The following is a 20,680-nucleotide window of genomic DNA, read 5'->3' on the forward strand; positions in this document are numbered from 1 at the left end:
AAACAATTGGTTGCAATTACAGCTTGTAAAAGAAACAAAACCAAGTACATGTAAAGCACTTTTCGTTCGGGTTATACCCAAACTTCTTCAGACACCTATGCATATCAAGATTTGGTTTAAATAGTTCTTTCTTTGACTACAATCAAATCAGAAAGATGCTCGTGTCAACCTATTTCGTAGCACCCAAATTTTAAAGGGAAAGGTGCTGCAAATTCAGCTTGTTGTGTGTTACATATTTATTATTTCTTATTATAAATAAGAATGCAGGTACTAGCCACTTATAGAAATAAATATGTAACACACAACAAGCTGAATTTGCAGCACCTTTCCCTTTAAAATGTGGGCGCTATGAAATAGGTTGACACGAGCGTCTTTCTGATTTGATTGTAGTCAAAGAAAGAACTATTTAAACCAAATCTTGATATGCATAGGTGTCTGAAGAAGTTCGGGTATAACCCGAACGAAAAGCACTTTACATGTACTTGGTTTTGTTTCTTTTACAAGCTGTAATTGCAACCAATTGTTTTTAACTATTTTTGGACATTAAAACATGCACTTTGGTTTTATTTTGGCTTCCGAGTGCTGGCTCAGGTTACAAGTCGAAGTTCTGACTTACTGTTTTCAACTACCTTTAGACACTTAAATCCCAGGAGGTTTGGACATCCGTTGTCTGGTTTCTTTTGGTGTTTCAACTCTTTTTCTGGTTTGTGTCCGTTTATTGGTGTTATCTTATTAAGGTCTCCTTTCAGGATTTTAGTTTCTTCTTTTTTGTTCATAATATAATTCACAATTTCTCTATTATTAATAATCCTTGACAACCTTTTCCCTTTATACTATATGTACTATCTTCCATAATATTTTCCATTTTAGTTTCAAATCTCTTTTGTATTATTTTCATAAAGATCGTATAGGCATTATTCTTCAATACTAATGGTCTCCATTTTTTAATTGTCTTCTGTCTTCCTTCTTCCATATGAATTTACGTATTCCACTACATAATTATTTATACATAAAATCTTCATTTAACCATTCATTCAAAATCTTTAGAAAATATTTTTTTCCAGTCCCTTAAATACATTTCATACCCTATTCCATCTGGTCCTGCAGTTGAATCTATATTTACTTGTCCTAATACTTTATCTAGCTCATATAAAGAAACCTTCTTTTCAAACTCCTTATTTCTTTTTCTGTTAGCATTTTTACTTCCATGTCTTTTCACTACCTTCTTTTTTCCTTGAAACATTTCTGTACATATTGTGTTACACTAGTCATAATTCTTTTCTAAGTTGCTTCTATTTCTTCTTTTACATTTTTATTTCTCTCATTACAGTGCCATCTTCCTTTATTAATCTGCTTAAGTAACTCTATACTTCTCTTTTTTCCTTGTAAAGATATCTTTGCTTAAATAACAATTCTTGCATTTGTTCTTATTTTATTTCATATAATTCTTTTTCATAATCAAAATACTTTCAAGCATTATGTTCTAAATCTTCCAATGCATCATATGTTATTTTACATTTTTCTTTCTCTATTTTTCTCAAATCATATTACCACTGTTAAAACATGTTTTATATTTTCCTTAAATATCATCCAAAATTCAGACCAATTTTTATGAGATGTTCTGATAATAATATGATCTTTCTATAATTGTATTACTGATCTCTTTCCATCTTCATTCCATTCTTTCTCATTTAACCTTTTTATTCATTTGCCTGTTTTTATATATTCCTTGTTTTCCTTTATCTCTAGCCATATTGCAAGATGATCAGAAAATCCTGTTTCAACTACCTCCCCTTCTCCTATAACTAAACTTTCTGATAGTATAAAATAATATATTTCATTTCTACATTTGCCTTTCTCCTATAACTAAACTTTCTGATACTATAAAATATTTCATTTCTATAGATATCTCTTTTTTAAGTTCATGATTTTTTCCTAAAGTTTTAACTTACCGACATCTTTAACTGCTAACATTTTTCTTATATCATTTCATTTCTTTTTACACTTGCCTCTTAAATCACAATTTAAATCTCCTGTTATTGCAATATAGTCTAAAATCTGATGAAATAATCTTTCCCTTTCTTTACAATTAGTATAATGTTATAATTTTATATACTTGTTCTTTCCATAGATTCATACATTCATAGGTGGTTACTGGTCTATTGATCCAAAGGTCTTTATAAGCCTAGCCATGTGTACCCAATATAATACTAGAGAACCCCAATATAAACGATCTTGCCTAAACTCGAGATCTTAGTTAGCAATGACTGCCCATATCTAAGATGATCATAGGTGAAATTCCTGGCAGGAATTTATGTTTTCCCATCCAGTCATCCAGGCTACACTTAAACAGGGTCATAGAGGGTCTTTGTTTGGTGTGAATTTGTAGCCTATTCCAGAGGTGTGGCAACCTCTGAGGGACATATCTGTCTCTCCAGCATGTCCTATTTATGTCATAGGCCAGGTTAAGGTCCCTGGAGCAGGTGACCCTCATCCCATTTGACTTGTGGATATGCAGCACGTCCAATAGGTTTGGATCTGAGTTTGCTCTGTAGGTCAGGCACAAGTCTATTCTAAGTAGTCTGCTTGCTACTGAGTACAGTGACAGTGACTTCAGTCTGTCAATGTATGACATGTGCTGGAGACCCTGAATTTTCTTGGTTAGAAATCTCTGAGTGAGGTCTCTCAAGTTGCTGCAGGTGCCTGATAAAATACATACCAAAGGGAGCATTGTACTCAATTACTGGCCTGATAAGGGTTGAGTACAAGGCTGTTATGACCTCTTTCACTCTTCAGGTAATGCCTTTGCTAATGAGGTGTGTGACATACAATGCCTTCCTTACCACAGTAGACACATGGTGGTCAAAGTTTAGGCTACAGTCAACTTGCATTCCCAAGTCTCTCACTACTGAGTTATTACTTAGGGTATTATTATTTATATGATAGTCTGGAGGGATATTGCTTTTACCAAAGGAGATGATAATGCATTTTTAGCACTGAGTTTGAGTCCATGGCTTTGGCACCAATCACTTGTTTGTGTAAGTCTCTCTCCTGAAGTATATTGACATTGTTTGTGGATTCAATGACTGCACCTAATTTGCAGTCATCAGCAAACTTAGTCAGCCACAGCCCATCTGTTTTGGCCTAAATGTCTGAGAAGTATATTCCAAACAATAGAGGGTCCAGCACTGATCCCTGTGGAACCCTAGTGGTGACAGGTCTGCTGGCTGAGGTAAAGTCCCCAACTTTGAGTGTGATCTGTTGGTGAGCCAGTTAGCAATTCAACTGGGAGAGCTTATCAATGATGCCCAAATGTGAGATTGTGTTGAAGACCTTGGCTAGGTCAAGGTAGGCAGTATGTACAGATTTGTCTTCGTCTATGGTCTGGTGACATTTTCAAAGAAGTCCACCAGATTTAACAGACATAACCTGCCTTTGACAAAACCAAACAATGTCAGATCAAGGGTTTGGATATCACCTACATCCTTATCTATAAGGTCCATGATGATTTTTTCCATGGCCTTATAGATAAGGCTGGTTAAGCTTCTGGGTATGTAATTTCCAGGGTCTGTTGCTGTACCCCCTTTATGAAGGGGGATGATGGTTGCTGTTTCCCATTCAGCAGGGACAAAAAAATGTACTCAGGCTGTGGTTGAAGAGAGTACCTAATGGAGTTGCTAACTCATGTTTTAGATCATGTAAATGCAACCTGGGATGCCATCTAGTCCCATAGAGGCTGTGTTTTTGGCCTTGGAAAGAGCATTAATGACTTGCACTTTGGAGATGCAAGGTGGGGGAGATGTGGAGGAAATTCTTTGTGGAATGTTTGGAGGGGATGGGGGTTGAAATTTTTTGCCAAACCTGTTGGCTAATAGGTTAGCTATTTTTGCAGGATCAGTGTGTGTGATACCACACACAGCTAGTTTAGCACACGTCTGGGTCCTACCTTTTAGGTTATGGACATAGCTTAAGAATGCCTTATGGTTATCCTTAGCTATGGTTGCTAATTTTCTTTGAAGTTGTCCTTAGAGGATTTTACAAGTTGTCTTATTTGTTTCTTCAAGCAGAGAAGGGTGTTCTTCCAGTGCTGGAACCTCTCTTTTTTATTCTTAGACAGTAACTTCTTCCCCTTGTTCATAACTTATTAATGTTAGATGTCCACCAGGGAGACTTGTTTTTTCTTGAGGATCTTGTTTTTATCCTATCAGGTACAGCTGCATCAATACATTTGTGTAAGTGTTTGTACAGGGCATTTGTGTATACCTTAGTATAGCTGTGAATGCAATCTGTGGGAACAGGAGCTTGGAAATTATTTATGCGATCCCTTAGGAGGATATAATTAGCTTTGGTGAAATTTTCTAGCCTGATTTCACCTAACAGGTTCAGATGTTATAGCTACTACAAATGTGACTGATTTCTGATCAGATTTAACCAGTGATGGTCCTATACTTGTGGTAGAGCAATGGTCACCCATGTTGGTGAGGACCAGGTTGGGAATATTTGAGCCCCCTGTGGGGTTGCACACTATTTGTTCCAGGGCATTAGTGTTAAAGTCCAGGAACCTTTGTGTGAGCATGTTGGTACTTGTATAAGTTTCCCAGTCAATGGAGGGTTAGTTAAAATAGCCCATGACTAGTGTGTTTGGATGTAATTTGATTGACTCAAGTAGGTCCAACTAAGCAGCATGGGTATCTTGGTTCATTGAAGGGGGCCTATAGCTAATGATGACTTGAAGGTGGTCTTACTTACAGATAGTTGAGCCTAGAGTAACTCCATGGAGTTTTCCTGTCTAACTAGTCTAGAGGTCTATTTATCTTTGATAAAGATAGATACTCCACCTCCTTTGGTTCTCACACATGCATTTTGCTGTCTGAAAGTGTGGAAGGCAATGTAGCCTTGCAAGGTCAGGGTACTCTCTGCAGCCCTGAGCCAAGTTTCTGAGACTGCACAAGCATTAACATCCTCCAGGGAGAGGAGTGCTTCCAAAGAGTGCAGTCTCTGATTTAAACTCCAAGCATTTAGCAGCATAACCTTTAATTTATTAGTGAGTGATATTTTCACATTGGAAATTTTGTTCTTGAGATCTTGTCTAAAAAAGGCACCATGAGGGAGGCAAGTGCCTTAGCCAGTAACAGAAAGCCTAGAGGTGACAGGTGAAGACCATCTCTGACAAAGCAGCATGGTCTATCAACCATGTCATCCCGGGCTGACAAGAACTGGATCCCCAGGTGAGAATCAAACATTGTACCTTTAAATCTGTGATGGTTAATTTTCCCATTTTGATAAAGTTACATCTAATATCATTACTGTATTTCTACAGAATATGGCTATTCCAGAACATTTCCCATTTCCCAAATTCCAGATTCTTTACTCTTTATAGTTTTTCTGTTTGTAATATTTCTTCATTTGTTAAAAATCTTGTGTCCCCAAGTATAATTACATCTGCATCACATGTATTACACCACTCCAAAATCCCTGTTCTTTTTCCTGTATCCTTAATACTATTCACATTTACTTTTCATTTTCCTTAGATTTATGGTTTCATAGCTAATTACTAAACTAGCTGCCTTAATGGACCATTTTACTCCTTAGCCAATTTCCCTCCCAAAAGTGAAAATCAAACACTGTACCTTGTGCCTGTGAGTCAGACACCTTAACCATTATACCATCCTCCAGCTATTAGTTGGGTACATTATTTTTCATTCATTCTCTTTCTTTTATCTTTCATACTTGTCCCTCTAAATTTTCTTTTTTTCTGTCTTTTACCATTTTACCAATATAATTATTTTTTTCTTTAACTATCTCCCAGTTTGTGTCCTCTTTATCAATTAGTTCATAGCCTTCTTCTGTGCCCTCTTTATTATTTTTTTTCTCATCTAATGTTTTTCTATTTCTACTACTTCTAAAATTTCCTAAAATTTATTCTCTTTATTTTCTTCTCTTTCTGTTTCTTTTTCCTTAATCTTATTTTCATTTTTACAATCCATCCATAAATGTCCAATTTTGTTACATTTATAATGTTTCATTTCACATTTTTTGGATCATGTCCCATTCCCCCACAAGTATAACATTTTCTTTTACCACAGTTATTTTTCAAATGTTCTTCTTTTCCACAAAAAAAACATGTTTTGGGTTGTCCCCTGTATTTTACGGCACCCCTATTCCCCTCCACATTTATCATGCTTAGTATATGTATATGTTTTTTCTATTTTTAACATAATATTACAATTCTATCTGCCAGTCTATAAACCTCTTTTATCATAAACTTTTGCAATGTCTAGCACTTCTTTACACAAAGCTTTCAAATGTCCTTTCAAAGTTTCTCTTTCCACCTGTTTTTGAAATTGTACCTGAATTTATTTTTTTTGTTTTCCCATTAAATGCTTTTATCACAGAAAGATTCCATGGGTTACAGTCTTTATTTTTTTCATATTGTCCAAGAAAAAAATTTTTCATTGAAAAACAGTCTCAAATTTAATGTCACAAAATGTCTCTTTCTTAATAAGAATAAATGCTCTTATCTCATGTGCGTTTATACCCGAAGGAGCTTTTAAATTGTCCCACACTTCATACCTGTCCATTTCTTTGAGTTCTTTACTTTGAATTCTTACCATGAACTCCTATTTTTAATTTTCTTCTCTCTTTTTCTTTTCTGCTGTTCCCCTTTTGCCTTCTTTTACTTTCTCTGCATATAGTTTATTTTCCATTTCACAACTATTCTTCAGGATTGTCTCTGTGTACTCCTTTTGTATTTTCTCCAATATGTCCCCCCAGGAAACATCTCCTTCATTTTCTGGCTCACTCTGCATCACCATTTCTTTCAGCAAATCATCTCGCAACCCTCCTGACTGGAGGGTTGCAATTATACATCCATCATTTGCCGACTCATCTCCATCAAACAGATTTCTTTGAAACATCTCCACAGAATCCTGCACACATTCTCTAGTGTCAGTATTGGCTTTCTCCTCCATTTCTCACACCACTCTATTATTTCCTTCTCTCTCCATCTGCCTCCCAGTTTCTCTGGACTGCCCCTGCATGTGGAATGGAAATAGGAAGTGCTCATGCAAAATGAGTCCCACTTGGAACAACAATGAGTAGGGGAAGTTTCCTGATAACCTGCCTAAATTTCTCCTAGTAGTATAAATACTACCTCAAGTCTCCATTGAAAAGAGGCTGCTAGCCTAGTGTGTCAAACAATTAAGGATAAATCAAATAAAAATGGTCTATTAATATAGGCACCAAAATGATGGCTGTTCTACCCCTGCACAATGATAGTTTCAAGTAGACATAATACATTAACCTTGTGTAGACCTTGCAATTAAAGTAACAGACAATCTGTGATTTGGAGAATACATTAATGCTGACATGTGGTACTCTGCATTTGCTGATTACATTATGAGATTTATGCTTTGTGGGCTGATCATAAAGACTTTACTATGTTCATAGGTTCTTTTAGCAAGTTTGTGGCCTAATGGTCATTTGGAAGCATGAATGTCATTAGCTTATGTTTGAACTTCTTCTACCCAAACAAATATCCAGAGAATCTTTAAATCATTATAAAGATGATGCATTTGTATGCCAAGTAGGGAAATGTCCCAAATTAAGGAAAGTCTCTAGGACATAAATCAGTCCACCATTTTTCTCAAATAAAACCAAGAACCAAGGCAGGATAAAATCCACAAAAAACAGGACCAAAAGGTGATTTCCACAAACTCAACCAAATTTTATTTAGCGCTTTCATCAGCATATATCAGTTGACTTCTTCAGAGTAATTAAAACTCCAATTAAAACACAAATAAGTACCTTTAAGAGAACATCACATGACTCAGTCAACTAGTAAAAAAAATCTTACAATAAAAATGCAAATTAGTTAGTTAAAGCTGCGATTTACAAGGATTGCATATCCTGTTAAAAAACACAAAACATACAAACACCTTACAGGTCTTAAACAAGCACAAAAATAAACTGTGAACAAATATTTTAGCATGTTTAAGCTTAAAAAAATAAAACTACTTTATTTTAATTTAATGCAGTTTAACTAAACTATGTACGACCACAGTTTTAAAAGACTGCTCAAACTAAGACTGTCATTGAGACCTGGGAATGTGAGAGCATTTAATCTCACTTGCCAGAATAATTCCTTAAATTCAAGTAGGTCTCATGGTCCACCTCAGGGATCTTTGGAGACCTTTTCAACCACCAAAAACTTGAAATCATGGTTAGGATTTTTTTCTACGTGTTTAAATAAAGCACTGTTAGGGTTGTGTTTTTTAAGATCCCGCCCATGTTCATAGATTCTCTTCTTTTAGATTCTCCTCTTAATTTTCCCAATGTAAAAACCTTTACATTTTGTACAAAGGGCAGCATAAACAAGCCCTTGTGTGTTACAAGAGAATCTCCCTGACGGTGTAATAACAATGTGGTTGATTTTAATCTTATCAGTAATTAGATTAAAATTCCATTGCCCACAAAACCCACATTTTTTGGTCCCTGGAACACCATGATGGGATAAAATGTTGACATCCCTTTCCAATAAATTCTTAATGGTCGCCCCTCTCCTAAAAATTAAATGGGGTTCAGTATCAACCTTCTCCAAAAGTCCCTCTTGGTTACACAGTTAAAACTACATTAAATTAAAATAAAGTAGTTAGATTTTTTAAGCTTAAACATGCTAAAATAATTGTTCACAGTTTATTTTTGTGCTTGTTTAAGACCTGTAAGGTGTTTGTATGTTTTGTGTTTTTTAACAGGCTATGCAATTCTTGTAAATTACAGCTTTAACTAATTTGCATTTTTTATTGTAAAATGTTTTTTACTAGTTGACTGAGTCATGTGATGTTCTCTGAAAGGTACTTATTTGTACTTTAATTGGAGTTTTAATTATTCTGAAGAAGTCAACTGATATACGCTGACGAAAGTACTAAATAAATTTGGTCGAGTTTGTGGAAGTCTACCATTTTTGTTACGTTGCTTCCCATTTTAAAACTAAGGAGTGACCTTTCGTGTTTCTACCATGTAACATGAAGATTAGACAGATGGAGTTACATAGAAAAGGGTCACTGATAGTTCTATAAGCCAAAAAAGGTCATCTGTTAAACATCTGTAAGAGACAGCATACAGGATGAGATGTTTAAACCTACATTCATAATTATATGACCATCAACACTGAGATTTTGCAAATAGTAATATTATACTCTTTCAAGTAAAGCAATTTGGTACACAATAGAAAAAAGAGCATATCATTATACTGTCTTTAGCAATGGCAATATTGCTATCCTGGATCTATTACTAATGCCCTTCGATGTCAGTTGAATCACACCACAATATATTCAAACTATGGCAAACGTATTAAACACAAATGGAATGTTATATCCCCAACAGTGTATGTGACTTTTCTAATTAGTTTCAATCATAAATGTTTCTTCCAGAAATATATGTGAATTTGGGAGCCCCACCCCCCCACCGCTAAAACACTGACTACAGAATTCGCTGATATTGAAAATGAAACATACCGGTACAAGTCATTTATGAAATTTGGAAGAATAATCCTGTCATATTCACAAAGACATAAAGCTGGTTAGTTTACAATAATTGACAAACTTGATAAACCAGACCACTCCAGCTGGCCTAATGTTTAAAATAATAATACAGTAGAGAACCCAAACTAGATCCTTGTTGATGCCCATGTAATATGTACCTCAGCAGAGTGCCATAAGCTCTCACTGCCTCTGACTTATCTTTTAATGAGTATTCCACCCAGTGTATAATGTGACTATCGATTCTGTGACTATATTATGCTATCAGATAATGCTACTATGATGAGTACTATGAAATATCTTTGTTGGACCCAAGTACGCACACTCAAGTTTGGATGCTTTTAACTAAGGCAAAAGCAACCTCCTTAAAGAAAGAATATACTCAATATACACAATCTGTTACTTACAGATTTGATCTAGCTAATACCAGTCATGACCAAGCTTTGGCTATCCTTATTAGCTTTAAAGAAAACAATGGTCAAGGTGATATAGGCCTACCATTATGTGAGATACTGAAAGAAACTTTTAAGAATCGAGTATTTTACTGCATCCAAGCATTTAGTAAAGACAATCATAACTTGTATAGCAAGTGAGATGGAAAGTTTGGACTTCAAGATCCAGAGAATTTCATAGATCCTCATAGGCAGTTTTTAACCTTTCTGAATGCATTTTTCTTCAATTAACTTCTAATTACAGCAGCTAAGTGATTCAGAGACATAGGGATATTTAATAGGATTGATATTAAAGTCCATAAACGTGGCATTACATTACTTTGGCTTTATTACAGAACATCATAAGATTAGCGTGTTGATACTAACTTACAAACACCTGATTTTCTAAATTGATGGTGAGTACTACAACTATCAAAATAATGGAATATGTTTATTATTCTTGAACCATGCCTCACTAACTACACAAGTATCAATCTTTCTAAAAGCAAAAGAAGTGCATGGTAGTCAGTTTATCTAAGCTTCTGACATTTAGAAGCTCTCCTGTGACAGTGCTCTTGGGAAAGATGATTAGCTTTAAATAAACAGCCCCCCCCCCTTTCTGGAGAGGCAAAAAAATTGTAAGAGAGTTCATTTTTTCACTTACCAGTTTATCCCTATCCCACAAAAGAATGCTGTGCGTTAAGAAAAAATGAATAACCCATAGGTATTTGATCAAAGTAAATAAGATATTACATCCCCTGTCTTAGACACCATTATGATAACCCATTATTAACTAATTTGAAGTTTTTTGAGTGTCAGCCTGTTTGTTTATAAGCTCATACTAATGACAAACTTCTTTACTTCTTAACAAATTAATCTGATAGGAACATGGACTCTGCTTTTATACCATATAAAGAGTATTTAAGGACCCAGTTATTCCAATAACCAAATCTTCCAATAGTGCACCTTAGTAATAAGTTACATTGGATCAAAGCCACAGAGGAACCAGGGAGCTGCTCACAGCCCAAACTGCAGATGCATGGATCAGGTCAAAAACCGTATGACAGGTCACACATTAATGACAATACATTTTTCTCCCTTCCAAAGGTCATATGGCCTCATCTCCATGAAGGTTTAGGGTGCTGCACAAGAACTTTCTGAATGTGGTACTGCTTCTGTGCAGCAGGGATGCCATTCAAGTGGGTTTTGAAAGAGAGTCATCTGTGCAATCTGTAAGGCCACCTAATAACTCTCCTTACAGAACGCTATTATTTCACAGTCCTTCTATAGTTACACCCCTTGTGGTTGCTTTATCACTATATGGAACTACCCAGTTAGATACTTATAAGGTGAACGAAATTCAGGTTTCTCCTTGATGCAGTACGATGTCAGATTCTGTGAACTACAACTCCCATTACCATGCAGTGTATAACAATGACATCATATGTGCCTGACTAGTTCATTCCCTCTGAAGTATAACATCTAAATGCTCTTATGTCAGCCTGTGTTCTTTCATTCATTCTTGCTCATAGTTTGCCACTTTATTGCTGTTTCCAATCATTTATCAATTAACTGATTTATTTATGTATTTATTTCATTTGTTGCTGATATAGTTCTACTGAGCAAAATCCCATTTTCAGATGAGGCCCAGAGAGAAATTTTCCATAATATATAGTTAAAATAGATATGATAACATGTAATAAATACATTATTATAGGAAAACAATACAGCTAAGTATCTAGATTATAACAGCAAAATACAGCACTGCAGGAACAAAAGACCCTTCTGTAGAAAATGTAAAAAATATCCAAACAAACAGCAGCAGGGTCACCACAGCAAAAAGCATAAAATCATTTATTAGTAACAGAATACGCTCTTTACTTCCATGGTGGTGCAGCAGTAGCGTTGTTGCCTCACAGCAAGAGGTTCTCCTGTTTGATTCTCGGCTTGGGTTGGGAGTGCCTTCTGTGTGGAGTCTGCATGTCCTCCCCGCGGTCGAGTGGGCATTCAAAAGACATGCGGTGAATGGGCGTGCCTTCGTTGAAGGTTGGGTGTCGGGCTGGCAACTCGACACCATAAAAACCAACTGCCAATCATTAGCGGACCGGAGTTCCGCTGTGGTGACCACTTACCTGGAAAAGCCGAAAGACAAACAACAAGTAACAGGATAAGCTCTTTCAGAAAACAGTTTCCTTCATCAGATTCTTCCATTAACTGACATGCATATAACTATATATACTACTTTTAAAATGTCATAAGCCAATCAGCAGAACTCAAATGGTCCATGCAATTTCCTGGTGAATCACAGAACAGGAGATGTCATTTCCTGATACATCATAACACATTCTCAATACAAATAATAATGCACATATGTGAAAACACATACTAAAATATATATAAAATATAAAAGCATATAAAGGACATAACTATAACACATAAAAATTGTGTAAAATGTCATAAATGTGTTTAACATAACCAGATCACTGTCTTCGAACTTTCAGCACAGGTTTTAAATAAATAAAAGCATTTAAACCTGGCAGAACATGCACACGCAGTTCTGCTATCCAATATGTTTCCCTTACCTCAGTGGCATTTTGCAAATCTCCACCCCTAATATTATTGTTGATGGTATCTATAGCCATAAAGGAAAAGCATTGTGTTCTAAAGTCCTACATGTTGAAACAAAGCATTGTGTTCTAAACTGTTACGTATAGCATATTGATGTAAAATTTGTTGTTTAAACATATGGTTCATTTTACCTACATAAAAACAAGTGCAATGGTTGCACTTAGCAATATATATCACATTTCTAGTAGTGCATGTAGCATATCCTTTATAAAAATAAACCTTATGGGTACTTGGATGTGAACATTTATTTGAAGTATTTATAAAAGGACATGCTTTGCATCTTTTACAAGGGTATGTACCTTTCTTTTCTGATGGAAATCTAAAACTACGTGTATTAGTTGGTGTGTAACATAATAGGTCTTTCAAGTTACTGTTCCTCTTATAATTGAAGTGAGGTACAGAGCCAGCTATATTCACTATTTGTTCATCCACTAAAAGCATTTTCCAATTATTACGTATAATGCTACAAATATATCTACTCACACTATTAAATCTGTGTGGGACTCTGACATAAGAGGGGCTGAAAGCCCCACCTCCTTTTTTGATTGTTGGCATACCCAACAGAGAACCATGGTTTCCCCTTATTCCTGCGTAAAACATCTAGCTCTCCAGTGCTTACATGTATCTCCTTTTCTTTATAACCATGCTCTATCAAATTCTGGACAGTTTTGTCTTTCTGTAACAGAAAAGTTTCTTCACTACTGCATAATCTAGAGGTTCTTAAAATTTGGTTCTTGAACACGTTTTGAAAAACGTGTGCAGGGTGCATGCTGTCTCTAACAAGCAAGGTATTCCTCCAGCCAGATTTGCGAAATAATGATGTGGGCAGCCTTCCTTCAGCATCTAATTCTAACTTTACATCTAAAAATTCAATACATTTCATGTCTACATGTAAAGTAAAACACAAAAAATCTGTCTTAGACTCCAAATATGTTATAAAATCATAGAACTGTCGTTCACTACCTACCCACAAAAGGACCACATCATTAACAAATCTGTGGTAAAATAATACCTGCTCATACCATGGATTCTTAGCATTTATAACAAATTCATGCTCTCACTCTGCCAAGACCAAATTTGCATAACTGTTAGCGCAGGGTGTTCCCATGGCAACACCCCCGTGCTGATGGTATATCACATCATTAAAGCAAAATACATTATGTACCTCTAGTCGTTTTATACTGAATTGCATGAGCTTGAGAATAACCTATACAATTTGAAGCATTTACAGTGGCAACACATGCATTTTGAAGCGTGCCTGCACTTTAGAATTATACCTGGAGGGATACGTGTTCTCTGTATGCCCACCTATGGAGACAATCACCTAGATTTATTGGCTAAATGGCAAAAGATTAACTTAGACTGCAGTCACAAGTATATGGAACTCTGAGTTCTGTCTGTCACATGAAAAGGAACTTATTATTAAGATTGAGTCACTATATTCTCATCTGCTAAATAATTATTCTAATGTGGAATCTTTATCTAAGCTCAAAGCACTTTTTCAAAAAATAGCACTTTATGACACTCAGCATCAACAACAGAAATCTAGTAAGCTGGAATGTGATTATTCTGATTTTACATCATGGAATATTTTTGTTTGGCCCAAATGTGAACCATGTAGGACTAAATCAGTGAATGAGCATACAGGCTTGTCACGAGGTACACGTACTACAGAAGCAGCCTCTTTTCAGCATCCAGCATCAGGCCCGGTTGTGGGCCAGACTACATCCAAATTGGTTGTTACCAATGAAGCAGGTGCTGTGGAAGCAAAGGTTTCTACACAGTCAGCTAGTGGAGCTTCTTGTGACATTGTGGTTGCTTCAAATATTTCAGCTGTTGATATATCTGCAATGGGAGCTAGGCCCAAAACAGGCACTACATTTTTTTCCAATAGTTCCCCAGCTACCTGGGCAAGTAAAGATGACAACTCCATGGAACATGAGGGAGAAGCCCACGTATTATGGAAGGAAGAGAAGGAAGCTGTCGACGGACAGCCTGCACTAAGAGGTACTGATTTAGTTGTTAATTTATCTAGTAAGACACTGACTCAGTTACAGTTACAAGTCTTAAATAAAGGTTTATCATTTGTTCCTGCCAAATCAGCTAGACTGAGAGATGAAGTGATTAATTTAAGGCTATTTGCAAGAACTGTTGCCCTACATATTCAGTTTGGCAATACTGCAGCTCATAATCCTTTGTTTTTGCCCAAGAAGCCTAGTACTTATATGCCAGCAGCCATCCAGTTATACAAACGTTTTTGGCTGTATGTGCGAGAGAGATTGAGGAAGTACTTACTAATTCACGCAGAGCTGGACACTTTAACTTGTCATTACATGAGCAAGAAGCCTTAAATGATTTAATACATGACAAGGACATTACTGTGAGACCAGCAGACAAAGGAGGGGGTATGGTGGTTTTTGATACTCAGAAATATATTTGTAATATGCTCTTGATGTTACATGCAGATGCAGCATACACCACCTTGAACAGATCTGAGCTGAATAAGCTCTTAAGTTATGTGAACAAAGACTTGCATGATCTATTTATGTCCAATATTATTTATGCTGAGCTTTATGAATATTTTCGTGTGATACATCCAAAATTTATCTAGTATCACAGGACTACCAAAGATTCACAAAAATTCCACCAACCCCCCCCAAGACCCATAGTAGATGGTGAAGGTTGGGTCACTGAACCCTTGTCTATTTGGGTCGAAGCGATTGAGACCTTTAGTCGATTCTAATTCTACAGTACTCAAAGACAGCACATTTTTTTGAACAACTGTATAAGTTTGGGAACACTGACTGTTGACACCTCCTACATTTGGTTAACATTGGACATTATGAGCTTATTTTCCGTTAATCCCAATGACATTGGTTTGGAGTTTGTTTGTCGTTATAATGAGACATTCTCTTTTTTAGAGAAGCATGTTATGACATGTATTAGTCATTTGCTGATGATTATTCTGCATAATAATGTATTTTGCTTTAATGATGTGATATACCATCAGCGCAGGGGTGTTGCCATGGGAATACCCTGCGCTAACAGCTATGCGAATTTGGTGTTGGCAGAGTGGGAGCATGAATTTGTTATAAATGCTAAGAATCCATGGTATAAGCAGGTATTATTTTACCGCAGATTTGTTGATAATGTGGTCCTTTTTTGGGTAGGTAGTGAACGACAGTTGTATGACTTTATAACATATTTGGAGTCTACCACAGATTTTCTGTGTTTTACTTCACATGTAGACATGAAATGTATTGAATTTTTAGATGTGAAGTTAGAATTAGATGCTGAAGGAAGGCTGCCCACATCATTATTTCGCAAATCTAGCTGGAGGAATACCTTGCTTGTTAGAGACAGCATGCACCCTGCACATGGTTTTCAAAACGTGGTCAAGAACCAAATTCTAAGAATCTCTAGATTATGCAGTAGTGAAGAAAATTTCCTGTCACACAAAGACAAAACTGTCCAGAATTTGATAGAGCGTGGTTATAAGGAAAATGAGATACATGCAAGCACTGGATATCTAGATGTTTTACGCAGGAATAAGGGGAAACCATGGTTCTCTGTTGGGTATGCCAACAATCAAAAAAGAGGGAGGCTTTCAGCCCTTCTTATGTCAGAGTCCCACACAGATTTAATAGTGTGAGTAGATATATTTGTAACATTATACGTAATAATTGGAAAATGCTTTTAGTGGATGAACAGATAGGGAATATAGCTGGTTCTGTACCTCGTTTCAGTTATAAGAGGAACAATAACTTGAAAGACCTATTATGTTACAGACCAACTAATACACGTAGTTTTAGATTTCCATCAGAAAAGAAAGGTACATACCCTTGTAAAAGATGCAAAGCATGTCCTTTTATAAATACTTTAAATAAATCTTCACATCCAAATACACATAAGGTTTATTTTTATAAAGGATATGCTACATGCACCATTAGAAATGTGATATATATTGCTAAGTGCAACCATTGCACTTGTTTTTATATAGGTAAAACGAACCAGATGTTTAAACAACAAATTTTACAACATCAATATGCTATACGTAACAGTTTAGAACACAGGAGTTAGGTTAAATGATGAGAGAAGCAGGTGAAATGCCATTTACATATTATATTTGTTTGTGCATAAAGGCAGTTATGTTAGCTTATGTTCTAAAGTCTGGAGGTATGGATGTCCATAGATTGGCTGCAGAGAATGGTCAAAATGGTTGTTTGGATTTTTACTCCTAGAAAGCATTGGTTGTTAAGTTTACCTGTCTAGGTGACATGTCTTTAGTTACTATAGAAGCAATATGTTGACATTTATCAAGTTTATGTATAATGTTGTGTATGTTTTTCATTAATTCAGTGTGAGTATGTTTATCAGCTCTAAACAGTGAATTTATAGAAGGGCTATAAAGAGATTAGCTTTCTAAATGGGTTTATGGTATATTTAGCAGTTTTCTTTGTCTGTTCATGTCCACGTGGATTCAGTCAATTTGAAATGGAGTAGATATACAACCCCCCCCCCCCCGCCCCCGGTTTCCAAGCATAAATAATTTATAGATGGCTTGTTGGAGTTCCTGTATGCATTGTTATGGTGAGTGGAATGATAAGTGTATTACAGATAGCATCAAGAACATTTTGGGGGTTAACTTAATACTCAGGCAAAAACTATAATTCTGGGTGGGCTTCAGGAATTTAATGTCAATGAAGCTTTATTTGTCAGATACTTTAGGTATAAGACCACCCATATCATCAGGGGAGTAGAATTTAATTTAGTACTGGACCCTAGGAAAAGCAAATCTCATCTCATCATCATCTATGAGCTCAAAAAGAACTCTTAACATTTATGAACCTGGTGCATTTGATTGGATTGTTGAAAGTTAAGTCGATAATAAAAGAATACCCATGTTTAACAGCTAACAGTAGGTCCCATAAAAGGTTAGACTACATTTTATATCAAATCTGTTTTCAGTGAGCTGGTAGGGAAGTTATATAGAACCAGCAGCCTCGTCAGACCATTGCAAACTAAAAGCAATGCCTCATTTTGATTTGCTTTTATGTGCCTCCGTTTCCTTCTCAGTGACCCCAGAGCAATGTCATATATTCATCAAGACTTGATTCATAGGTTCATAGGTAGGTACTAGGCTATCGGCCCTGGGGCCTATACAAGCCCAGCCAAAAAGGTACCCTGGCTTTTGCCACCCAAGAAAATTATTTTCCTGTGCCACTGTTGAGCAGAGCCACAGAGGTGATCCCTGGGGTGAATTCCATATTTCCCATCCAATCATCAAGATTTTTCTTGAAGAGTGCTAATGAAGAGCTTTGTTTGATATAGATAGGTAGTTTATTCCAGAGTATGGGAAGTCTCTGGGACAGGAATCTATCCCTCCAGCATGTTCTGTTTAATGTGGTGACAAGGTTTAGGTCCCTAGAGCGTGTAGCTCGGAGGGATTGGGATTTCTTTAAGTGGAGCATATCCAACAGCTCTGGGCTTGACATAGCTTTGTATGTTAGGCAGAGATCACCTCTGAGTAGGCGATATGTGACGGAGTAAAGCTGGAGTTTTTTGAGACGGTCTGCGTAGGGCATCTGTTTGAGGCCGGTAATCTTCTTTGTCAGGTATTTCTGCGGCCTTTCTAGTTGTTGTAGATGTCTTGTGAGGTACATACCAAAAGGGGCATTGTACTCTATAATGGGTCTAATGAGTGATGAGTAGAGGGGAACAATGACCTCTTTTTTCACTTACTAGAAACTTATCCTGCTAGTTCAATGTCAGTCTTGGTATTATATTTATATGCTTGTGAGAATGTTTACATTTTGATGCCTGTTACTAATGTTTTTATTTTACAGTTTGTTGTAATGTCATACTTATAACAACATTTATATCCCAATGTCCATTTTATTCATTGTGTTTGCCTAACTGTCCTAGGTCATGACTGAATATCAGGCAAATTGTTACCTGGTTAACTAACTAACTAACTAACTAACTAACTAACTAACTAACTAACTAACTAACTAAATGCAGTAGGATTATTTAGACTTAAAAATGACTGGTGTTATTAAGGCAGCATCACCAGATATGAGAAAATATAATGAGGTGGAGATTGCAAAGGTGAATTTTACTCAGTTAAATCTAGAAATGTAGGAAGGTCAAGATCAGTAACCAAAACCTCAATAATGAATTCAACGGTCCAAAGAATATGGCAGCAAAGATACAGAAAGTAGATGCAATACCTTACTTGCAAAAAGATGAAAATAATGAACTAATTCCTGAAACACATCATGAAACAACAGAGGAATGAGAGAAAGATAAATGAAAGAATACATCTCTTTCTATTGAGTATGAGCAGTGCAAAATCAACATGGTTATGAAAGACTTTTTTTTATCCTTATTTTGTATTCCCATCATTTTGCCACTGACTACCCATGTTTTCAATTGTCGTTTCATTCCTCCCCACTCTAGGCATCAGGAGATTTCAGGGACAGTGGCTTTCAGTCTGTGGGAGACTAGGAGTTTCCTTACACTCCTGGCAGATCTCCCTCTCTCAGATGGCAGGAACAGTGAAATACATGATTATTCTGAAATGCTATTAACTGCACATCTATTTATTTACAGTGTTTGCCTTCAGTGTATGTGCTACTTGGATAGGTTTACTCCTCTGAGTGTCTGTGCAGTGGAGCATATTATTGGGCCCTCTCTCAACTGGCACTTTTTCAGTGGGACTTTGACTGACTCCATCCCCCCACCCCGAGAGGCGAGACAGCATTGGCCACTCACTTCCATCCATCCCTCCCTCACCATCTGGTTCCCTAGGGTTTAGGTTATTAATCAAACAAACTGATATTAGTCCAGTCTACTGAGGACAGATTGTCATGGGTTCCATCACTGCTCATGAATGGCAAACAACCTAGTAAAGATAGCATAACCATCAGAGTTTTAGCATACTTAGCACTGTATTAGTATTAGTAATCATAATTGTCTGCGTCTTTAACAAAGTTCCTGCACTGATTTTAGTACCTTCACTAGAATTAAATCAAGCACCACATTATAGTTTTACCCAAATTGAGAAAAGTCAGATCCTGACCAACTAAGTATATGTTTTCAGGCACCACACTGTACACAATGAAGGCAATAACAAAGCTGCAACCATGTCTGGTCAAACTAATTGATTCCTGAATAGACCTTTTTAAAATATACTCGTGACAAAGAGCACCTTAGAGAAATGATTACCATTTTAATATATTGATGGATTAAATTAGCTGCTGCTCTAGCAACCAGTGGAGACTCTGCTTTGTATTTGAAGTGTATGTCATCTTCTGTAAATTAATCATTTGAAAATGAGAAGTAAGAATATTTGCTGTACTGAGCCATGCCAATGGAAACGTCTCGCAGAAGAAAATGTTTAACAGTTTGTAATCTTTTTCTGGTTAATAAAGACTGAGGCAAAGTCTTTGATACTTGGTTTTAATCCCTGTGTGCTTTGCCAGTACTTCCTGTCTTTACCAGAGAGACCAACATCTGATATGCTCAGTGTCTTCCTCTACTAGCCTCTGCCATTATGTTTCTCCACAGTGCTTCTTCTGTCCACAAGAGAAGTCTGAAATATATTTGGTACAACTATTTAAGTTTTGCACTCTAAATCAGGAAGCATGCCTGAACAAAGAATACCTTATCATCAACTTTCCCCGCATTGTTTATCAATATCCCATTTATGTTAACTATGAAGACAGTAGCCATAAAGATGTAGAAGAAGCATATAACTAAAGGAAGGGAATTTATGGATAGATCACCTAAAGTTAAATAATTTACTGATAACTGTCTTATTTTTCACTCTTGAGCCTTAGACAGCAGTGCCAATAGTGGAAATGGCCTCATGCAGCAACACTACTGTGAATGGGATAATCACCTTTGCCAGTGTATGGACCTCATTTCCTCTCAGTCTGTTAAGAATTATCCTAAACTCTGAGATGAGTCACGAAAACATCTGAGCTTTAAATCTCTCCTGGGATGCTTTCTTCTCCACATATAATTATAATACTCCATGCATGTGTGACTGATGGGCCTATTAGCTGCTGTAAACATGGT

The sequence above is a fragment of the Protopterus annectens genome, chromosome 1.part0, assembly GCF_019279795.1.
Source record: "Protopterus annectens isolate FY-2018-M chromosome 1.part0, PAN1.0, whole genome shotgun sequence".
Taxonomy (NCBI): domain Eukaryota; kingdom Metazoa; phylum Chordata; order Ceratodontiformes; family Protopteridae; genus Protopterus; species Protopterus annectens.